This window comes from Euprymna scolopes, chromosome 1 (assembly GCF_053919585.1).
Source record: "Euprymna scolopes isolate OS-2025 chromosome 1, ASM5391958v1, whole genome shotgun sequence".
Classification (NCBI taxonomy): Eukaryota; Metazoa; Mollusca; class Cephalopoda; order Sepiida; family Sepiolidae; genus Euprymna; species Euprymna scolopes.
Window position 1 is genome coordinate 140239104 of NC_136482.1, and position 24138 is coordinate 140263241.

The window sequence follows — 24138 nt, forward strand, 5'->3', positions numbered from 1 at the left end:
CGGATCTTCCTGCTCGTTATTAATAAAGCACATTCGCTCGAGAAGAGACGACCAGGAGACAATCTAGAGGACCGTGTAGGAATACTCCGCTCCAGTACTCACACAAGGTTCAATTCACGATATCACTGGGATCAGTAGTTCACACGCAATTGTTATTGAATGCGGATATCTTGTGAAGGCGAGAAGATGATCGGTATGGAGAAATTCTCGAGTACGCCTACAGATGAAAGCACTTCGGAAACCGACTAACGCACGCTTGCTCACATACTAGGTGACTCTTCAGAAAGTCACTCCTCTTGAGTAGAGACTGTTATTGTTTCAATAAGAAGAACGTGATTTAATAGATCTGCCCATAGTTTGTGACATTTTAATGGGAACGTGACGAACGAAACAAAAATCTGAAAAACAAGTTCGTGTCGTTTGTGTGGTCTGCCGTAGGTGAATACGAATAAAGAAAGAAAGAAAAAAAAATATTATCAACACTTTCGTTACAAACGACGAATTATACTACCTTTATACCCCCTCTCTAATGCGTAACTTTCTGAATAAAAAAAAGAAAAGTTTTGCATGAATATTAGCGATTGATTGTGAGTTTTCTCGCTAGATTGTTTACGACCGACTTGTCTTTGAAATTTGTAAACATTGATTTGAGATTGTATTATACTTTATTGCTGGTATGTGTATTCCATTTGCTAGATTTTTCACTTTTTGAATAGACTTGCGATTGAATATTGTTTTTAATATTTCCCATCGATTAATAAATCTTCACTTAAAAATAAGTTTAAGGCAACAATAATTTAACTAAACTTAATTTAAACTGACCCCTTCGAATTTGATACGTAACTTTCAATCCAACAAAAATATCCGTAACTTCTAAATCTGCTTCACTGCCTGGCTAGCAGGAAGATACGACGTTGCCCGGGATTAAATAATGATGAACAAATGTCCCACACTTCCATATTTGTTTTTGTCATCGAAATCCGTGAAATCGACCATTTTTCAATCAAGTCGATTGATTACCTACTCTAGTTGGGGTCCCATCATGGTGCCTCCCTGCAGTGAATTAACCCGCATTACATTGTAGTTTACGTTGCACTGTGGAGAATCTACTGGTGATTTTATAAAATTATTTTTATATATTAAATATGTATACTGAATTAAAGTTAAAAATGCAAAAATCAAGTGTCATGCTTTAATGGTTCTCTAAACAGAAGTATCCATTTCGAACGCGCCTCCGTCATATAAAAGAACCTATTGTTGATTTTATATGCCTGCCCTTACTGCTTGTACAGTGATAATGGCTTGAATTTATGTTTAAAATGAAAAACTCAAGTATCATGGCGCAATTATGCTTTAAACAGAAACATTCATTTTAAACGCGCTCCTGCCATATCAAAGAAGGTATCGTTGAGTTTATATGTCGGACCTTTCGGCTTGTATGGTAATAAAACTTCTCGAATGTACTTATGATGTTTGGCTGTATAAATTGTTAACTTTGGTCCAAATCGCCCATTCCTTCTTTCATTGGATTATTTCGATTATCGATTATCAATACTTATCGAAGACATTCCGATATAAAACTTATCTAAGACCACTCCCTAGCACATAAAGTACATTCATATGAAATGTTATAAAATCAACCCAGCCATTTTCGGGTCCATAGGGAACAAACTCACACACACAGAGTCAAAGTATTTTTTTCTATAATAGTAGAAATATTTTTTTATCTGGAAATATATAACTTTTAAAATAGAAATGCTGGTTTGAAGAATTTAAAAGGTTACAATTCATTTTTTTGGTGTGTTAAATTTTCCAAATAATTATGTTTTAAACTTTAGATGGAGAAAAACGGATTCATATATATTTCAGTGCAATTGATTGAAATCAGAAATTACAATACTTGCACCAGGTAATATTGAAATCACGAAAGCACGTTTCAAATGTGTAATTTAATATAACTGGTGAAATTGTTTGATTAGATTTATGAATGCATTGTTCCATATAAGTGTTGATTTGATTCCAGGTCAATTGTTGAAATTAAAATATGAACTAAATATTTTATCAAATTATAATAGAAGGTGTATATTATAAATTTGATTTGATCCAGCAAAAATAAGTATTCTCAGTATTTTGCAAATAAATTATTCAATAAAATGTTAAATTATGAAAGAAAAAGTATGCATTTGATAGAGATAAAGTTAAATATAAGGCGTCTTGTTTATAATGCTAATGTAATCCGATTAGAAAAAATCGTTCTTGGATGTTTTCTTCAGAAAATGAGTCAAAAGGAATAAAAGGTTGCGAATTTGCATATAAGTAGCAGAATAACTGTTAAGATTTGTGTGAATATAAATTACAAACATTTACAAAATAGAATAATTTGAATATAATATGCATTTATTAATGTGGCGGTAACTTTTGTTCTATTTTATCCTCCACATGCACTAGATTTTTACACATGCACACACATATGTTGAATGCCTATTGGAGAGAACTTGAATGCCTACTAGATATTGTTTTCGAATGTCTAAGATCTCTCTGTACAGAGTACAGGTCAGGACAACCTGGTATGTGGATACTTTTCTCTATAAGTAAATCCTGATAAAACATTCCAAATCACATTTCGTATTCGCGGCCCAAATAAGATCTCCTCACTATGGCTAACCAACACTAGTTATTTTTGCGAGGAATGGTACACCTTCTTCAAGCGATGTTGCCTCAAGTAACAGCACGAAGCTGAATACTCCACTAGACTAGATGAATTCTTGTTCTGGAATCCAGTAAAAACAAAATAACACAAGAAAAGAATATTATAACTAGGCCTATGACAACAACACATTCTTATCATTGTTTTGACTCTCGAGTGTGTATCTTTTGATATCTGATATGCTTTTACATAGAGTGATGTGGTTCTCAATTAATTAATTGAGTTTAACTGTGTCGGATATATATTCGAGTCAAAACAATGAAAAGAATATGCTGTTGTCATAGCCCTAATTATAACATAGTTAAATGATTAATTGGCGAGAGGGAAATAATGTTCTCAGTGTTTGAGCGGTTAAGGAGAACTTTAATAGAATATTTGAATATCCATGTATCTCATATAAAGATCAAGTGTTAGCCCAGGAAGGGAGCCGCTTGATTTCTGAGAACTTCGACTGCAGTAAAATGAAACAAATATTGTGATTTTTTTTTTCAAGCATATTTTGTTATCTCCGCTTATCTTGGCATTGCTTCCAGCCAGTCTTACGCCTTTCGTTGCTACTGGACCCAAGCTGTGCCGATTCAAAAGAGGTATGGTTGGGTTGCGCGACATTAATACACGCGTAGCTACCCTTCCAGGAGTGTCCATTGTCTCTTGAACTGAACGGTGACTTCGTTGACTGAGATAAACATTTTGTTAATTATTCTTACTAAACTACGCAAGTCACAATGTGTGGTAAATACAAATTTAGTTATTACTAGGACTGTAACAACAGAATATTCTTTTCATTGTTTTGGGTCTCAAGTACACAGTAAGACACAGTCAATCAACCGAGAACCACATCAATCTATACAAAAACATATAAGATATTAACAAGAGTCAAAGCAATGAAAAGAATATGCTGTTGTCACAGCCCTAATTATAACTTTGGTCTGAACTAATAATAATCTACGGTATTTTCAGACTTTGTGATCATCATTTACGTGATCACGACTATGGACAGCACCACGAAATATCTCCTCAATTTATATTTTCTTTTCCATTGATTGCGAAAAAGATATCCTTCATGTATGTTCCTCGTATTGGATCGAACTGTTTTGTTGCCTCCTTCTCTCCCGGAAGTTGACTATGAAAGCTAGTCAAAAGTTCGAGAAATAAAAAAAGACGAAAACAATATCATGTCTCTTGGAAAGTTTTAATATCTTACACATTGATTTGCTTAAGTTTGTTAGGATGTTAGAAAAAATGCTCACCGGATCTAATTGACAAGAAAACACACACACACACACACACACACACACACACACACACACACACACACACACACACACACACACACACACACACACACACACACACACACACACTCATGTATACATATTTGTAGTCAAACCTTGAGTGTTTAACTTAACATATGTTGATTTACAATTCCAGAGAATTTTTAAATAGACAACAGGAAAGCCGGATTTGACAGTCGTCTCTCTATATTTTACAAGAATATCTTAAACCTTTTAGGACAAATGCTTCACTTAAAACACCATGGAAAAGTATAACAGAAAGTCTACTATTCTCTCTATGTCCTTGTTTTCCTGACTATTCAGAAAGTTAAATGTAATGTAAACAAACATCTTGCTGCACATGGCCCCACTTAGGATGCCCACATAGATATAGCCACTGCTTCACAGTAGCCCTTCAAGTTTCAATGGCAAGGTACATATTTGTGTCTCAAAGTAAAAAATTGATCGTTTTCCCCCATAACTATACATGTATTTATTAAAAAAAAAAAAAACGACGGCCTACACTGAAGATTCCCGAAAGAATGAAACACTAGTGTCTGTAGGTATTATTATAGTACATATATATATATATATATATATATATATATATATATATATATATATATATATATGTATGACACTAGTGTCTGTAGGTATTATTATAGTGTATATATATATATATATATATATATATATATATATATATATATAGTAAGTTATAAAATATATATGGCAATTAAGCTACAGAGAATATTCCGTATTTCATCCACGCTAGGATTCATCAGCCTGATGAATCCTAGCGTGGATGAAACGCAGAATATTCTGTGTAGATTAATTGCTATATATATTTTATAACTTAATACATAGTTCTACCTACGTATTGCGCACTGTTGTTTAAAGTTTACGCATAAATCTATACTTTTGTATATTAATTTATGTGATTAAATGAAATAATCACACACACACACACACACACACACACACACACACACACACACACATATATATATTAAGAGGTATATTTGGTAAAAAAACAAGGATAAAAATTGATCAATACGTTAGTAGAGTTAAATATGTTTTTTAAAATTATTTCAACCTCGAGTGTGTTAACTTAAATCATTAATCATTACAAGTTGTTTGTTTCAAAGATTTTCCGTCTATATCTTTAGATGATTTAAGTTAATACACTCGACGTTGAAATAATAAAACACACACACACACACACACACACACACACACACACACACACACACATACATATATATATATATAAGCTGAATGTGTGTGTGTCTGTACACGAATAGGCTCCAATATTATTTACTATTATACTAAACAGACCACATACAATGATAGAAAATGTATGAAAGAGTAAAAATGGCTATGTTACATGTTGAAAAGTGATGATTTATTAAAATTGTGGGGTCTGTGTATGTGCCCGCTCCCCAAAGAATGGAAATAAAAAACAAGAGGGAAAAACTTTTACAAAAGTTTTTGATATAGATGCACATAAAAATACTTTGATAAGTATGTTTCAGCTTGAACAGGGATGGTATAGTAAAATTGACAGGGCCTGCGTTCGCGCCTGGCCCCCATAGAATGAAAATATGCCACAAAATTTAGCAAAGACTTTTGATATCCGCGTAAGTATAATTTGATAATGGTGTTACAGTTTGGAGAAATATGGTATAATAAAATTATTGAGCTTGTGTTCGCACCTGACCTCCATAGAATGGAAATATGTGACAAAGTTTAACAAGGTTTTTAATATAGATCCACATAAGAATATTGTGATAAGCATGTTTCAATTTAGGCCAGGTGTGGTAAAATAAAATTATGAGGTTTACCTAGCTTTCATAGAATGATTTTCAATTTTTGTTACTAGTATATCATTTAAGGAAAATAAGTTGTTTTAGAGTAATGTCGAAACCAATTTAGGTGACCGAAATAGGATTTGACCAATATTTAAATAATCGATTATATACAAGGCTAAATGTGTATGTGTGTGTGTGTGTGTGTGTGTGTGTGAGTGTGTGTGTGTGTGTGTGTGTGTGTGTGTGTGTGTGTGTGTGTGTGTGTGTGTGTGTCTCGCAAAAGCTTTCGACAGACGCGTCGGAACGTGACAAAAGCACGGTCTCTTCAAATATCGAAAAATTGACCAAAAATTCATTCACCCTCAACTGCGCAGTTTTCTACAAGGAGGAGTAAGTTTTTTCGTTGACATTTTCGAAGGAATGATTGAATGAATGAATATATATATATATATATATATATATATATATATATATATATATATATATATTCATCCACGTGTATATATATATATATATATATATATATATATATATATATATATATATATATATATTCATCCACGTACAGTACTGTTTCACTGTATCACAGTACAGCTCAGCAGCGCGGCTATATATATATTCGACCGGTCCAAAAATGGGCGATTTCATCAATTTCGATGACAATAAAAAGTATTGGAAGTGTGGAATATTCGTTGATCCTCATACAATCCCGTGCAACGTCGGGCCTCCCTGTTAATTCTCTGTCTCTCTCTCTCTCTCTCTCTCTCTATCTATCTATCTATCTATCTATCTATCTATCTATCTCTCTCTCTCTCTCTCTCTCTCTCTATATATATATATATATATATATATATATATATATATATATATATATATGCCAGCACTATAAATTCACAGATTTTACCAATTTTCAAATGCACTTATGATGCTACGCTATATAAGAAGGTTAACTTTAACCGAAATCAGACTGCGCCTTCTTTAATCAGATTTTTTTTTGGATTACCGATTTTCGATACTTATTTTAGGCATTCCGACATAAAAACTATCTAAGAACACTCCCAATGATATAAAGTACATTCGTGTGAAATTTAAATAAACAATCGACCCAGTCGTTTTGGAGTCCATATGGAATGGACTCACACACACAGAAAAATTATATATATATATATATATATATATATATATATATATATATATATATATATATATATATATATATAATATAAAGCTGAATGTCTGTGTGTGTGTGTCTGGTCACGAATAGGCTCTCATACGAGTGAGTATTAAAAAATAACTGATTAAATATAATGATAGAAGATGTATCGAGACACAGGAATGGGTATATTTGATCTGGCAGAACGGTGTTTCATTAAAATTGTGGGGTCTGCGTTCGCGCCTGGTCCACAAAGTATGGAAATAAAAAATTTGAAAAAAAAAAAAAAACGTTTACAAGTGTTTTTGATATGGACGTACATAAGAATACTTTGATAAGTATGTTTTAACTTAAATAGGGATGGTATGATAAAATTGTGGGGTCAGCGTTCGCGCCTCGCCTCCATAGAATGGAAATAGGCACAAACTTTAATAAACACTTTTCATATATATCTGCGTAAGTATACTTTGATAATTATGTTTCAGTTTGAAGAAATATGGTATAATAAAATTATGGGGTGTTCGTTCGCACCTGACCTCCAGAGAATGGAAATATGTCACAAAGTTTAACAAGGTTTTTAATATAGATCCACAGAATATTGTGATAAGTGTTTTAGTGTGAACATGTATGGTGTAATAAATTATGGGGTTTATCTATTTTATTTTTACTTTCATCATATTTTGCTTTGGTTTTGATACCCCCAAATTCAACCTCTCCTTTTCATAACCTATCATACTTTCATAAATCAGAGTTCATTTTCTGTAGGCTGTTTTTGAACCCAGCCAACGGCGGGTACTTTTGCTAGTATATATATATATACCTAAAAATTCAAAAGTTTTTATTGTATCTTTTTAATTTGTAGTTATTAAATAAAAAAATTTATGAGTAAATGTTGAGCCTTTAAAAGTATTTTCATTAACTTCTCAAATTAAATATACTGATGTTCTCCAGTTAATTTCATTAAATCATAAAAATCAACTTATCGACTTTTAAACAATACAGATAAATTTAAGCCGTAGAGAAATCATAATAAATGTAAAAATAGAATAAAAAAAACAAAGGGGAGTTAAAAGTTGACGTGAATATTGTTGACTGAAATAATGACAACTCCTTTGAAGACAATAAAACAATTGTTTGTGATTTATAAGGCAGGCATTTATATGAATTCTATTTGAATTCATAGACACGACACAATTACAAAACTATCACGTATTTGAAAAAAATGTTTTTATAGTTATCACTTTGATTTGTTGTCGTGAAAATGCAACAGCTACACTATCTTTCGTACATAATCTTTCGCATAATAAATGCGTTTGCCAGTGACGAAGCGATGAAGACTTATTATTCTGGTGGTGAGAATTTTTGAAGCAATATTTAACGAAGTAATTGCAATGAAAACAGACAAGAGATTCCGTCTAGTAGTCTTTTATTCAATTAAGAATCTTACTACTCTTCTACTTGACAAGTGGAAATGTACAGCTTTTATAGCTTGGGCTATCCAAGAGGAGATAATCCATATTCACAACACTAATCTTGCAGACAACTGATAAGCTGAAGTTCATAAAGGCCAGATGTTAGGCAATCTTGAGCTTAATGTGGCGTGTAAACATTTCTGAAAGAAAGACGATCATGAGCGGTGACAATTGTCTTTAAAAATGCCCTCAATATAATAAGATGCGAATGAGGACAGACAGATACTAAATTCTGATACCTGCACGCAATTATTTCTGCTTGTTAAATATGAATTTTCTTAATATTGCTATCATTTTGCATTTGCTCTTTTAAGAAGTTAGATTCTAACAATGTCAAACATTTGTGAAAATTTAATCTTAAAAACTCATCAGATAAATTAAGGTATTTTGGGATAGTGTTATTATTATTAGGAAAATGCCGGCTAGCCTGCTGCATGAGCGATTGCCAGTGTTTAGGTTAGAAATACTTGATAACAAAGAAAAAATGCTATCGAAGCGAAAAAGCGAACTTGATAAAATATTTACATTAAAATAGTTCCCAGAAATTTTAATTAGGGGGAAAAGGTATTTGATAAGTAAAAATTTACATGGATGACTACGTGACAGAAATCAAACGATGGTCGTGTGGTGATACGTGTTGATGACGCCATTTGGAGGGGGTGTTTTTTGAGAGACATGTAGAAATTATTTTTTATTGTTTTAAATCTTTTGAGATGAGTAATTTGTACATTTATTTATTTATTTACCGACTGTTATCCTCATCTTCATAGATTTTGTTTCACAAAGTTTTGGCCAACTGTTCCTCCGTTGAACACCTGACGAAGGTCACAAAAGTAGTTGGCTGAAACGTCGTGAAACAACAACTATAAGGATGAAGATAACAGCCCGCAAATAAATAAATGTACAAATAACTCATCTAAAAGAATTGCAACAATAAAAAATAATTTACCATTCGGTACGGACAATGGAAGAGCAGATAAGAAACGAAAACACTTGGATTTATACGACCAAAAAATCCAACCTTGATCGCAGTTTCAATTCTACCCAAAGCCGGTCAGAGAATCAGTTGGCAAAACGTGATGAGACGACAACAATTATGGAAGGCAGTAATTACTGAGGATACACTTCCTTTATGGGAGCTTGCCTATTCCCCACTTCCCTAGTAGCCAATTGCCCGTTTGCCTATTCCCCACTTCCCTAGTGGCCTATTCCCCGTTTGCATATTCCCCACTTTCCGACCTTGTGTCACACTTTGCTGTGGTGGACAGCGAACAAATATCTACCCTCATTATTAATGGGGATAAGTCTCCTTATGGCTTCGGCGGCTTGGAGACTGTGTAGAAAGTACTTGTCAAGAATCCGTTCTTGACACTCAGCCTGACAAGTGCGGGGCCGGGAACTACTCAGGGGGTCTACCCTCCTAGGCCTTGCAACCCGACTTTCGGGTGGGGCAAGTTCATTGCTTGTCGCCTGAGGCGTCGGACCGAGTAATGCCGACAGGGATACTTAGGGATTTTTTGTAATTGCAAGAGTGCTCCTCTATTAGGGAAGCTTTCTTAGATCGTCACTTTCTGACCTTGTGTCACATATTGCTGATGTGGACAGGAATTGAATATCTACCCTCATTATTAATCCGAAAAAATGTTAGCATAAAGCTTCTGTAAATACATCCAAGACTTCGGGTTGTACAAATCTTCATTTGCAAGAACGCGTCAAAACAAGACTAAGATGGATCGGGCATATTTCCCTAATGCCGATGTTAATCCCCCACTCACAAAGAGAACTGTATCCATCCCCCATTATTGTAAAGACCGTTTATCATAAATGTCATATATTCATCACTAGACGATCACATATACACTTCAAATATATATCCACTCAACATCTTAGAGACAATTAAATATATCACACGTCAAATAGAAAATAGACTCATTCATATATACTTGTAAATATATGAACACATTATATGGACTATGTATACAATATCTTGGTTTTGATAAATACCAAATTATAGAATATTAGTATCACATATCGATGTTATACAATAAATAACTATGTAGTTTATGAAGCTTATTCAGAGAATAAATTCTGAAGATTTATGGTCACACTTAGGGAGATTGGTTATACAATAACTAAATAAATTGGTCTTTTATTTTTTTGGTCAGGATTTGGTTGGTAGTTTTGGTCTGCTTTTCTAACCTTTGAGTTGTGGTAGCAAAACAGCAACATGTTCTTTTCAGTAACAGTACATGGCCTCGCTTTTAAGCCTCTAATTTGCTTATTTCTTAATGTATAAACTGTTACATATTACAAAAATTCATTTTATTGGTAACACTTATGAAACAGATTATATACTCTTGGGTGTTGCTTGAGATTCGGTATTGGAGCTTTGATTGTTCTAATATACATAAATAATTTACCTCATCATATAAATCCAGTGAGAGAAGTATTTGCTATTAAACTAACTGTTAGATCATTATTAAAAATAACACAGATGGATCTAAATAAGCTGTCAAACTGGAAAGATATTTGGAGAATAAAAATTTGATATAGAAAATATAAAGTACTACATATTAAATCGAGGATTATTAAAATTAAATATATATTAAACAAAAGAGAAATCAAAAAGTAAGTGAAGAATACATTTTGAGAGTTGGTTTTGACGATATATTTAAAGTTGGTTTTTAAGCTTTGCATTCATACTTTAGTACTTGTGCTGATTTTGAACCGGACGTATATCTAAGCGTCTGCTCAGCTTTGCGAAAAACACGATGTCAAGCGCCAGATTATTCTGAGAGTCGACAATGATCAAACCTTAACAACGGTACAAAACTGAAGGATAGTAAAATAAGTGGAAATCGTAGAAATAAAGAAAACAATGACCTACTGTAATTTTGTTTTATTATTCATTTAGTAATGTTTTATGATATATATATATATATATATATATATATATATATATATATATATATATATATATATATATATATAAAATGTTTTGTTTTTTATTTGTTTTATGATACTTCTTAATCGAATTCAAATATTCATACGAAAGTGCATTTTTATCTAAATGCGAGTTGGGAATAATTTTCCTTTGACGAATTTGGTACCACAAACGAGGAGCGGCATACGTATTGCTTTTAAAATGTAATTATCCACTGACACGTATTTCGCCATCTACAACTCATCAGAGTGGCTGAATCTAGCAAGATTTGAAATCGGGTACTCCATGGTAAGAAGCGTAAACCTCTACCACTAGGCTATTTCACGCGACTGTTGAATATATGGCGATTTACGTAGATGTTATTAATGTAGTTTTGTTTTACGATACTTTTTGAACGAATTCAATTATCTATACGAAAGTGCATTTTTACCTAAATGCGAGTTCGGAATAATTTTCCCTTGGACCAATTTGGTACCCCCTAAATGGGGAGCGGTATATGTATTGTTTTTAAAATTTAATTATCCACTGACACGTGTTTCGTCGTCTACGACTTATCAGAGTGGCTGAATCTAGCGATATTCGAAATCGGGACCCCATGTATTTAGCAAACAAAAGTGTTTTTAAAAATAAATTATATATTTTCTTTGGTCTTTGAAAGGTTTTTGAAAAGGTTCAAAGAAGCCAAACAAAAATATTCTCAATTAAATTTGTTTTCTTTTTTGTCAAAGAAAATGTGAAGAAATAGTTTGCGCACCTCCAGCCACATTCTGTCGCTTATGGAGCCTCTCTTTGCAATGGTGCATCTAACGCCACATGTAATGCAATTCTTTTCGGATCTGATTAATTTCTTATTTTGACAAAAAACAAACAATTACTTCTTCAGGCATCTGCAGATGTTTATCTTACATTGATAAATTCGTAGTATTGTTAGTCTCCACGCTTTCCATTTAACATTTAGTTTCTTTTTTGTTTTCACGTTTTTTTTCTCTCTTACAAAAACTTATCCGAAAGTCGTCTGTTCGTTGCTGTGCATTGATTGACTGATCGGCGTCTCACGTCAGATTACAGGCAAACCTGAGCGGTTGACATCATGTTCCGGCCAAAGCCGAGCGGACGCTTAGATACGTCCTGTTCAAAATCTGCCCAAGTATCCATATTTTGTCTATTGCATCGAAGGCAAATGGAATGAGTAGGTGAATGGTTATAAATATTGTTTTAATGGAGTAAAATTTTATTTGATAAAATTCTAACAGGACATCATAGAGTACTGCACTTAGTATCTAGAAATGAACAGTGGAATATGATAATGAAATTGGAAGGCATATTGAAAGTGACAAAAGATTGAAAGTGATAAAAGAGAAAAAAAGTAAAAGATTACAGTTATAGAAATATACCAGCAGGCCACCCGTAATTGCCTGGTCGTAAAATACGGTTAAATATGATATTTTGATTAATGCAGATTTCGTATTTATTATTACATTATATTGGACTCAATATATAATAATGATTAAAAAAAAAAAATCACTCGTGCGCCACCACCGTGAATCGAAACCAAAACGTTTAGCTTACGATTTACTTTCTTTATTGACGTTAATGCCTGAGCTATGAAGACATGTTTGCTGCAAGGCTAAAAATTAAAACATGAACAAATAGCTATTACATTACGCATGCATATTCGTAATACCGTCGTTCAACCTTCACCTGGCAAACTTCATTGTTTTAATCTTCACACTTTTGCATCGATTTTTCCCGGCTAAAACCCAAATATAAAATTTCGCATGGGTTCGAATACCCTATATTATAAGTTTCATGTATGTAGACATAAAAACTGACTGGGGAGTTTGATAGGCAATTTTTAAAAACGAATATACATATATGCATACATAAATATACATATATATATATATATTATAATACTAAAACTGTCGTTCTTGGCTGTTTGCTTGTTTGCTTGCGCACTATCCGCCTCCTCCTCCTCTTCCTACTACTACTACTACTACTACTACTGTGCCTCCTCTTTTTGCTACTACTATTACTTCTCCTCTTTACAACTACTACTACGCCTCCTCTTCCTCCTCTTACTACTACTACTACTACTACTACTACTACTACTACTACTACTACGACGCATCCTCTTCCTTATCCTACTATTACTACTACTGGTTGACATGTATTTTCCCTACTACTACTCTACTACTTCTCCTACTACTAATACTAGTACTACTAATGAAGAAGTTTTTTTTTTTCAAAAATAAACAATTATAAACAGAATGGCTCATATATTCTTTTTTTCATTTTAATATACTTTCATAGAAATGTTTCTGTTATGTCACAAAAAACTATTTTCTTTACGTCGCAAGTTTCATGCTCATACATTAATTCCATAGCTAATATAACATACTGACCCCTTAGGGGATGTTTTGCAACTATTCTCTATTACAACTATACTGTCGCAATTTTCTCACAAATAAATCAACTTTGACCTGTTGACAACGTATTTTTTTTTACTGTGTACGTTTTCAGCAGCCTATTTTTTTGCGTTTTAAATTATCCAAATAAACGATTGTTAATACTTTCTGCATTTTTTTACCATCGTTCATTTCCGTATTACGTTTAAGTTATTTTAACGCAATTTTCTTACAAATAAATCTACTATTTTACAATGTATTGTTTTACTGTGCACGTTTTTAGCGACCCAATTTTTTTTTCACGTTTAAATTAAAAGATATTTCAAAATTTGAATTTAACTTTAAGTATTACGGTATCTGTTCAGTGCACATTTACCTATAAGTATGGCAAACCACTTATAATTCAATGGCTCTAAGTTTTTTTTCAAGAATAAACAATTATAAACAGAACGACTCATAGAAATCTATATATATTCTTTTTTCATTTTAATATACTTTCAGAGAAATATTTCTGTTACATCACAAAAAACGTCAAAAGTGTCACGCTCATACATTAATTCCATAGTTAATATATACTGACTCAACGGGTCATGGGTAGTCTAGTCTAGTATATATATATATATATATATATATATATATATATATATGAACAAATGATTAATAAAACATGTTAAAAGTCATCTTGAAAAAGAGTTAAAAACATAAAAAGGAAGCACAAGATAAGTGGACTATCCACTTATCTTGTGCTTCCTTTTTTAAATTAAATATGTTTTTAATTCTTTTTCAAGATGTCTTTTAACATGTTTTATTAATCATTTGTTCATATTATAAGCTCTATTTCCTTTTCGGTTTTATTGAGCTTTTACATCTGGTTGAGATTACTTTACTTGTAAATATTAACTCTTTAATATTTATAATATATTTTAAGTTTACCATTTTGATTAACTTGGTAAACTTATTGTAATTTTTTATTTCTTTATATATATATATATATATATATATATATATATATATATATATATATATATATCAAGACGTTTGTGTTTACTATAACCTTTTTACACAAATATTAGAAGAATATGTAGAATATCTGCACGTAATAGTTAACTAAAGATGATCATCCCATAAGAAAACCGAAAAAACTAATAGGGAATTAAAATGAATGTTTAAAAGAATATGCAAATTAGCTAGATCTTTTGCTAGTGAATGAGATTCCACGATCTATGTATAACAAGGTTGTATTTTCTTTTTAAATAAATAGAAAAAAAGCTTGCCTTTTTTCTATCTTGGCCTTCAGGACAAGATCAAAGTGTTTGTTCTTGGCCTTCGGTTCAAGATCAAAGTGTAGTATCTTTTCTCACTACATTGTTTCTTTCGCGCGAGGCAGTGCTATTCATGCGACACATTCTCGTGCCCGGAACACACTGACAAGCTCTTGTTCTTTTTTGGGTTAGCGTTCTGTCTGCAATCTCCACTTTGTCTATCTTTTTCTGCTCTCCCCACCTCGAGGAGTATCTGAGTTGTTAATTATGACCTTCCCGCGAGGGAGCGTCGGACAAACTTCCTCTCTTCCCTCCAATTAACTCACCACTCTCTCTTTCAGTTCTATCTCTCTTTTGCCGCTTTTGACGCCATTTCTTTTTGGCGCAAAATTTGGCTCCCTACTATGGACACCGTCTTCACATCATTCGTTTTCGCAACATTCAAGACAGAAACCAACCAAAAAAAGTTTCACACGGATACCCCCTGCCCGGGGCCATCACTATGAATACCCTTAGCTTGGGGGTCACCAAAGAAATAGATGCTCCTCCAGAGGACGACTCCGCATCAGGAGGAACAAAAACACCAACAAACAACGGGGATTTCCACCCAGACAAAGAATCGATAATGGACGCCCTCCCTGAAGGGGGAAAATGTACCAGCAGCTCCCCACGAAGGCGACTCCTCTCAAAGGGGAGAAAAACCAATGTTGGACAGGGTATCCCACTCTGATCACGAAAAGGAAGAGGCACTAGTCTCAATGGTCAATAAAGAAAGCAGTGATCCCCAGGAGGGCTGCTTCACTCACAAGGGCAACAAATCAGGAGAATGAGGGGCATACTGCCTGGACCTCACTAACAAGGAAGGGATAGATGCCCTCAAGGACAATAAAGAGGATAACACTCCTCAAGAGGCCAACTACCCCAAAAGAGAAGCTGTTCCTGGAAGAAACATGAACCAAGGAGTCTCAAAAGAAAGCAGAAAGGGGAATGCAAATTAAAAATTTCTGCACTATACATGTGCCATGTGGGACATCCTTCTACCCACCAAGAAGGTTGTGGAGAGACACCCCCTCAAAGAAATGAAGCATGGGAGATTTAAATTAATGCCAGAATACCATGGCAAGGGAAGGAGCCGGGTGCAGATATTCAATGTACCAACCCAAACACCTGCAGAACTCCTGGGATCCCTCTTCAGCCAGCTCAGAGAGGTGGAACAGGTAGTCCAGGTACGGTCAAAAAACAGCGTACATCTGGGCTGTTACACAGTGGCAATGAGGCTGAATAGAGAGGGATTCCTGGCGATACCAGCACTGCTGACATTTAAGGGCGCCAGCATGATGGTAGTGGTGGAGGGCCATCATCCGCACTGCTGGTTCTGCCACAAGCAGGGTCACATAGCCAAGAGCTGCCCCAAAAGGTCAATCCCAACTCAAGGAACACTAAAGGTGGTCTTAACCCCTGTGATAGCACCACCTTTCCAATCAAGCTGTCACCACTTCTGCAACTGTGACACCAATCCTAGCACCGAAGAAATCCAGAACCATGCAGGAGGCCAAGGGGGAGGAATAAAGCGTGGTGACAGTCTGGAAACGGAATCCCACAACCCAATCCGCCATCCTCCCACCACCAACCTTACAATTGAGGCAGAACTAACAACAGCAGCCTCCACAACACCTGCAGCCACAATCACATCAGCAGGCATATCAGCAGAAGTCAAAGCCGCCAAAGCAGACGCAGCAACAAAACAGCTGCTGCAGCCAAAGTCATGGAAGCAGCTGCAACAACAACAACTGCTTCAGCAGCAAAAACAGAAAAATTGAAACGAGGACCAAGCGAAGAAAAGACTGCTCCTCTGTGGACCAGCGGGAGAGAGTGGAACTCAACCTCACAACTTCCCGGTTCATTCAAAAGAAAGAAAAAGAAGAGTAAAAGAATGAAAGGGGGAAAAAAGGTGGCTCTCACTCCCAGTGAGCATACACCACCCCTAATAATAACACAACCCACTTCCACCATCAAACCAGACACCGCACTAACACCAGACACCATACCATCACCAGACACAACACCAACACCAAACACCACACAAACACCTGTCCCAACACCAATGCAAACTCAGCCACCACCCAGAAAGGAAAGAATGAACCCAGGAGGGGGAGAGACCCTTTACCTTCTCCCGCTCAGGGACTTACTCCAGCCGAGACCCTCCCCCTTGAAACGAGGGAGGAACCGTTTTTGCTGCTGCCTATCCAAACCGGTATTTGGACAGAATGTTAGTTAGGGTTAGGGTTAGGGTTAGGGTTTAGGGTTAGGGTTAGGGTTTAGGGTGAGGGTTTAGGGTTAGGGTTAGGGTATTTGGACAGAATGTTAGTTAGGAGAGGCTAAGTAGAATTCCTATGTTGTCCCACGTTCACTTGACAAGATGGACCATAAACTACTAATAGCCCAGCTAAAGCTAGGAAATAGGCCTAAGTTAGTGGAGTACTGGAAGTTAAACACCTCCTTTCTGGAGATAAAAGACTTCGAAGAAAAGTTAATAGAGTTAATTCAAAAGGCACTAGTGGGGGCGATTATTGGGAGTAAGTGGTGAGTGGATTTTAAAGCTAAAATTATAAGATTCTCCGTCAAATATGCCCAGTGCCTTGCACTAGATAAGGCTGAGATGAAGAAGCAACTAGAGCAGAAACTAGCCCGGGCTACTGGTGAGAGTGATAGGATTAGTCAGGAACTAGCTTAGCAGGACCTTCTATGAGAGCCTAGCAAACGTTACAACGGCCAAGTAGTTAGAGCTAGGCTTAGAAAGATAGGAAACGAAGCAGTCGAGTTTAGTGACTATTTGGCCGACTCTCCTAATCTCGAGGTGGCCAGAGCGGCTAGTTGCGAGAGCCAGGGACAGAGTGGGAGGTTTTTACTACACTGAAGCAGATCAGCTGTAACAGATCGCCTGGACTCAATGGTCTGCCATACGAACTATATTTGAGACTGTCGCCCATGTTTCTGTCTCCTCTGATGGATGTGTTCAACCATTGGTTTGCTCAGGGATCCATCCCGAGGCAAGTCACCAAGGAAGTGATCACATTGCTGAGGAAAGGTGATGGGCATGGTGGAGAAACTTAGATGACTACAGACCCATAATTCTGCTAAACAAAGAGTTGAAGATTTTGACAAGATCTTGTTAAATTGGCTGCAACTTCGTGGCGACTTGATCAAATTGGAGTAGAATTACACTGTGAAGGAGAAATCGATTCAGAACAACTTGCACTTGATCTGCACTCTCCTAGAGGGGGTGGGATAGAAGATGACTCGGAAATCACGCTGATCAATTTAGATTAGTCCAAAGCTTTCGATAAGGTCGACCATTGCTTCCTGGCATCTGTCTTAGAGGCTGCCGATTTTAAACTGGATGTCTGCAAGTGGATCTCTATGATGTATCGCCAGTCCATGGCTGTCATGCAAGCCAATGGAAAGCACTCAAAACCCTTTGTTTTCTCTCGGTCGGTTCATCAGGGTTGTCCGCTGTTGCCCCTGCTCTACACCCTAGTATTGGAGCTGCTGCTCTGAAAGCTGAGACAAATTCGGCCCTGCACAGAATAGCTCTACCTGACAGATCAGCCGCCAGAGTATCTGCATTTGAAAATGACGTCACGGTTTTTGTGTCAAGCTTCCGAGACATAGAGTTCATGTCAGAGACGCTTGCACGATACAAAAGAATTACAGTAGCCAAGATTAACCGCAGCAAGTCGGTTGGACTGCGATTGGGCGCCTGGAGTGGTAATGAAAACCTTCCATCGCCCTTCAGTTGGATGGATGGCTCATGTTGGATCCTCAGCATGTGATTCGGACCAGGTTTTCAACGCGAAAAGGTGTAGGCTGCAGTCAACTTGTGGCTTCCTAGGAAACTTTCCTTAAAGGATAGATCTGAGGCATGCGCCACGTACATCTTCCCTCTTATCCTTTGCCGACTGACCATACTTTCTCTGCATGAACAACACCTAAAAGCTCTCATTGAACTCTTGTCCTTGTTTATTTGGGACAAAGAAGACACTAGGTGAGCAGACAGGTCTGTATTCAAAGTCCATGTGAGGGAGGCTTGGGAATGCCGGATTTGAAGTGTCATCGAGACACAGAGAGGCTGGCCTTCCTGAGCCACTTCCTTCAAGAAAATCAACTATGGTACTCGGCGGTTACTGTCACCTTTTCCAACTTTGTTTTCGACCCCTATGTGGTGAGCCGTCGCAGGCCACAGAGAGAATCTGCCTTCCTAAAAGAGTGCCAAACTGTGCTAAAATGAATACCAAGCTCCAGCTACTTTGAGACTGCTACCCATAGGGAACTCCACTGGAATCATTTGGGTTGGCAGCAGAGGGAGATCCGATTTGTATGGAGTTGAGCGTCAGGTTCGAGTCATCTGAACAACTCGGGGTTCTCTCTGACCTGGCGATTGACCCAAAATTCACTTCCCCTCAACAAATTACAATGCAGTTCCGGTTTTTTGGAGTCACCTGCTTGTCCCTGTTGCAGAACAACAGCCAGAGAAATTACTTTCTTTGATAGTTGCGAACTTTGCCGGTACTGGTTGTATGTCAGCGAGGTGATGGCTTGCATCGATTCCAAGCATCCTCGCCCGATTACCGTATTCAATGTATTTGACAACGTGAGGCCGCCATGGAACCGGGAAAGACAAATGGTCTACATTATGATCCTGACCACAGCAAAACTGGTGATTTGGATGTTATGACTGCAAGGTGGCGGAGGGGGGGGGTTCTGATCAGTATCTGATCGCTTTCTTTAAACACCAACTACGGGCAAAGATCAGATGTGATAGAAAGAGGCTGCATCGTGCGGAATTTGACAGAAGATGGATACATGTAGTAAGTCTGTGTGTACAAAAAGGAGCCAAATTTGAAAATGTGTTCCCTGCTTAGGTGTGGAACGTGCAGTTCCGTCAAGTGTAAGCTAATTTTTAGTCTCTTAGCTAGCTGAGTGAGTGCGCCATCCCTCCCTGACTAGCAAATCTCCAAGATTCCTACTCCCTCCTACCTGCGATTTTTCTTTTCACCACTAAATTTCACCGATCTTGGAGAGAAAGAAATCAATCTCTCCATTTTTTTCTCCTCCATTTCGTCCCATCCAGAGGGCATCCTCACTTTTAGACTATCTTACAGGACCTCAAGTTCCTTTACAAACCATAATGGAACCGTGAGTCTGTCAACTAGACAGGGTTGGGAGGGTCCTACTAACCACGTTTGTATTTTTTCTTCCCCCACCATCGACACAAATGAATTATTGCATCATTATTGTTATATTTTTTGTTTTTACACGTCAATAAAAAATGTTTTAAACAATTGGGTTCTAAATAGGACGTCCCCCAGGGTAAATGCGATATTATGGTGGAAGAAGATACTATCTAAGAGAAACTTTTGTATAGTTCTGGTGTGACAAGGATGACGAACGACTCCAATTTTCTCCCTCTTTGAGTTGGCCTTGTGCCTAAGTTGTTTGTTCATGTTGAATTTACATCGTATTTTTAGCGTGAATAAAAGATTTAGTGCCTCAAAGTGTAGTATCTGTTCTGATGTTCCTTGGTCAATGCAGAGGAAACTCTTCATACTGAGACAATTACTATTTTTGGATACTGCTAGAGTGCCCCCTTTTTGCTCTTGTTTTAGGGGAGCTTGTCCCCTCACATTAAAAACGACCTTGTGTCGCCTTTTCCTTTCGTGGGGAAGTAAATACATATCAATAAATAGAAAAAGGGTTTTTAATATTTTTAAATATTGTTATGCACAAAACACCAAAATTTATAATAGTATAGATTGGAATAGTATGATTACTTTATCAGAGAGAATAATGGCGGAGGGAGGGATTTAATTACTTCTGTTTGATCTGTCTTGTGGCAGCCATTGCACCGATTGGGATTAGCAGTTGTACCAACTTAAAAATGGTGGACATTTTATTAATATTTTTCCTTGATCCAAGCAGATTTTGAAAACTAAATCTATTACCACATTGAAATTCTTTTCGTAAATAAAGTAGTAATATATTTTTTTACAGGTTAAATAAAGAGCAGCAATAACGTAGAACATTTTGAGATAAATTAAAAAAATAATTGTAAAACGGGAATTAAGTGGACATTTATTTGGAATTCTCAGATTAAATATTTAACAGAATTCTCAGATTAAATATTTAACAGAATTCAGTACCAAAATACACTACACTATCTTTAATATTTCTGTCATTTTTTTGCCGATTTGCTTTTCTGAAAACTATTCTCACGTGCGAAAAATTTGTATCGAGATAGTCGATGATTATGTTATGTGAGGCTAATGGTTGTTAGAAATGAAATGTAGATTTATTGCCATTAATTATGAATACATAACATTTTATAACTAACGGCTGAAGTTTGTTGTATTAATCATAAATAAATTCCAATAGAAAAATGCGAGCATGAGAAGCAATATGGTTAAGCTTAAATATGGAAAAGTAAAGGACTAGTTGTTAAAACTGGAAAAAAAAGGACAAGATATTTTAGTTAAAAATATAATAAATTTATAACTTAAAATATTGCAGCATTAAGAATTGATTATATAATGTTATAAATTGAATTTAAAAAACAATTCTTAATGCTGCAATATTTTAAGTTATAAATTTATTATATATTTTACAAGAATATCTTGTCCTTTTCCTTTCCAGTTTTAACAACTAGTCCTTTACTTTTCCATGTTTAAGTTTAACCATATTACTTTCCATGCTCGCATTTTTCTATTGCAATCCATGATTTTTCCAGGCTTCCAATAAATTCACCTGTTCTTTGTTTAATTTCAGTCTTATTTTTTGCCCTTATAAACACATATGTAATAACAATGTACGGCACTCGTCTGCTTTCAATAAAGTCCCCCAATTATCTCTCTTTCATGCTTTCATTCTCTCTGTTTCACTTGTTACTTCTCTTTTCGCAACAGCACTGAATTAGTAGCAACAGCAATCGCTGAAGTGACGTGGTTGCTATGGAAACCAGTCATAAAAAGCGTCGCTCACCTCCTTACATATTTTTACGATTTTGAACACCAGAAAATTCATCATAACTTTTGTTTTACTGAACGAAAATTGAATTTATTTTTCATAATATAACTGAGATTGATTGTAATAATTGTTTGAAATTTGGTCGAAAAATGAGCGAGCAGTGGAGCTTCTAAATGACTAAAACTGCCACTTAGCCATATATGCAAAAAAAACCCCCAAAAAACAACTTTTTATCTTGTTATTGTATTATTACTTTTGTAACGGATTTCCACTTAAACAGATTTCCACTGAAAATTATATATTTTCCCTATTTCTTTGCTCCACGAGGACAAAATTAGACACAAAATCGGTAATGTGGGTAAAATCCATTTTTCTAAAAGGGAAACACTGGTTGGGGGGGAAAATACAAATTTCCTAATTAAGGACAGAACAGATACTAACTCTGACACAAGCCTGAATTTAGTGCAGTTCATATTGTTTTTGTTTTTTTTTTCAAATTAATAACAATTAAATATTCAGTTAATTTTCAATATTTTTGTCGAATCTCTACACATCGAGATACAATGATAAATACATTTTGAAATAATTTAAGTTTTCAGAATTATAAATTTTTATGTACTTTTAATACAAAATTGAATGTTTTTCGTTTAACGCCTATTTTAAAGACTAATACTTAAAGAACAATATATATAGTAAACGATTAAATGTATGCGCTTTAATCAATGTTAAACTTTTATCTATAGTTAAGAGTTGAATTGCGTCTTTTTCTCCTGCAATATAAATGCATAAATGAGCAGAATAGCTCCGATTAGATTTGAACTCTACATAATCAATTTGATGGATCTAAAAGATATTCGTTATGACAATCACACACAAAATGTTATTTTTCTAATTACTTTAATACTTTTGCATGTTTACCAAAATGAAATTAACAGGTGTTATGTGCTGTTCTCCTCGAAATAAACATCAAGAGTTATACTGCATTTGTATCGTTAGTTTGTGGGCGATTACGTAATTGAGAAAATCATAAATATTCGCTTTGCTTTATAAGCTCTTGTCTTACCCACCGAATAATCTGCAGCCCACTTGTGAGAACCATCGTACGACGGAAGCCTTTCCCAGAACTGAACATGTTTGCGGTCTCAGTTTATCCGATCACGTTCATGTACACACACCCTAACTGGTCTTTTTTGCCAATCATGACGACTTAAGTAGCTACTGTTTAAAAAATGCTCTGCCAAGTGCCAATTTTTTAGATGCGTTAAAGACACAAATCGTGCGTTCTTTTCTTTAAAATAAAGTGACTTTATAGGCAATAAATACAAGGAAACTGATATTACAAAAAACTAAGGCAATGTTGAATTCTTGACTGATAAAAAATGAATTTTTAGTATTTAAAACAAAACAATGGCATACACTTGTAAGATGAGCACATTCAATCTGCCCATTTCAGTAATGAAAATACTATTTCAAACTTAAGCGTGACAGATCGACCAATCAACAGTTGCTGTAAGAGAGATGCTTGGACCCACCTAAAATACGATGTACCCATCCGATCTGTACGTTTAGCCGTGAAGATGTTATTTATATGTAGGTATGATGTGGATTAAACAGTAGGATAGACTAGATTCTCAAGTTTTGGTTTTAAGAAAAAAATTTGGAAATAATACCAGTTCTTCTTTACTTATATTGGAACAAGTCGTCTTAGGAGATTGGGTTCCAAATAATGTACGGTTGTAGACTACACTACCCTTGTTTCAATATGAATTTCTTGCCGCGCAAGCATACTTTTAGGAGCATCCATTGCCCATCAAGATAGAAAGGTGGTTTTGTTGTACGTTGATAATTTTGAATATATTTATCTATGTATCTATGTATCTATTAGCGTTGGGATGATTAATCGGAAAAAAATCATAACTTTTTGGGGTTTCGGAATCAGTATCGGAATTAGAAAAATTGGAGTCTAATTTTCGATTCCAAAACGATTCTTTTATTTTTTTTTTTCTTGATAAAATGGAATGAACAAAAAATTATTAAAGGTTGTCCATTTAAAACATGAGAGTAAGGACCACGGCATGGGTTATGAA